The 1682-nt window shown below is 44.4% G+C and overlaps 1 protein-coding gene across 7 annotated transcripts in view; it reads right to left on the reverse strand.

Annotated features, from left to right (window-relative positions):
- The window catches only part of LOC102372580 (C-type lectin domain family 2 member D-like), a 37637-nt gene that overhangs the window by 19526 nt on the left and 16429 nt on the right, over window positions 1-1682 (reverse strand). The gene's annotated exons all lie outside the window — the stretch shown is intronic.

Raw genomic sequence — 1682 nt, forward strand, 5'->3', positions numbered from 1 at the left:
CACTCTCATGAATGAGCCGTGTCTAACAGTGAGTAACTGCATTGTGTGCCGTTGCTGCAGAGTCTTGTCCTTGGACATTAGCCACAGCATTCCTGTGCCACTAGCTAATCTCACGACCTGACCGGACACCCTCAATAAGCCTCTCCTGTGTGAAAGATCTGTGTGAAGTGAGCTTAAAGACATGGGGAGCAGAGGGTCTAAAGACGTACCGGCTCTGCCAAAAGGGACTCCAGCATTGTACATGTACAGACACTATGGCCATAAGAGTTGTAAGGTTCAGGACAAATGGAATTGGTATACCAGAGATGATTCTAGCTTGCAGTTTCCCCTGGAGGGAACATTTGATTTAAGTAAAATCATTCATCTCTGCGGAGCCCTTGAGTCAAGAGGCAGTAAAACACTACAGACTCAGTGGGATACATTTTTGATTGCTATGCAGAAGCTTCCAAAAGACGTCAAGAATCTCAAGTTCGGAGCCTTAAGGAATCCCAAGAAAAACTAAAATATCAGATAAAGGAATTAAAACAGAAAAATGCACCAATAGGGGATCCCCCATCAACAACATCATCAGCACCAACACAACTTTATCCACAATTGACTGAGAATGAATCTGTAGAAGACATAATTGATTTTTTCAGTGTGCCACCCCCATACCAGTCCCAGGCACAATCTGAACCCGAGGAAGTTACAAGTAACCAAATAGATTCTTCCTGCAGAATCAGCCCACCCCATCAGGAAACCATCACTCAACAACCATCACCTGCCCCTGGGGCATGCGAGGCCACCGGAGACATTGTATCTGTCTCCTGAATCCTCGACCTCCTCTTATTTAAGGTCCGGCACCCAGTATGGTCCAGTCCCACCTTTAAAAATGAAAAAGACTCGTCTTATGCCTTTATACCAACTCCCACAGCAGGGTCCAAATGGGGAAACTACAGTCACAGTCCATGCCCCCTGGACCCCAGGAGATCTCCTAAACCTTGTTAAGCAATTCCCCAATATCAGGAAAGAACCCCAGAAGTTTAGAGATGAATTAGAAACTGTAATCAATTGTTATGAGCCAACATGGGCGAATTTAAACCAATTAATGAGAAGTGTTCTGCCCTCTGAGGTCCGTAACCGCCTCATCGCACAGGCTAATTGGCCTCCTCAAGACTCTGGAATGGGAAGTCGCTTGGTAGGTGCCCGAGAACGCCTTCTTGAGGCTGTGCTTAAAATCTGCCCCAGGAAAACTGACTGGGCCAAAATTAATAACTAAGCAAAATAAATGAGAATTCCCAGCAGACTACATGGATCGCTTCAAACTCATATTTGAAAGACATTCTGGCATTGAAGATGCAGCTGAAACTGCCCAGCCTGTAAAATTAGATTAAACCCAGCTAAGCCGTTACCTAAAGTTGCTCAATATCCTTTATGCCCAGAAGCCGAAGAAGGGATACACCCTGTTATAACGGCTCTTTTGAAGCAAGGTATCATTGTCCTGACTAAGAGCCCTTGTAATACACTTATTATTCCTGTAAAGAAACCTGAAAAGAATACCTATCGCTTTGTACAAGACCTCTGTGCAGTAAATTCTGCAGTTTTACCTACTTTCCTGTTGTACCAAATCCAGCCACTATCTTGTCCTGTATTCCTCCTAACGCCTGTTATTTTACTGTTGTTGACTTGTGTTCTGCATTTTT

This window comes from Alligator sinensis, unplaced genomic scaffold (assembly GCF_000455745.1).
Source record: "Alligator sinensis unplaced genomic scaffold, ASM45574v1 scaffold634_1, whole genome shotgun sequence".
Taxonomy (NCBI): domain Eukaryota; kingdom Metazoa; phylum Chordata; order Crocodylia; family Alligatoridae; genus Alligator; species Alligator sinensis.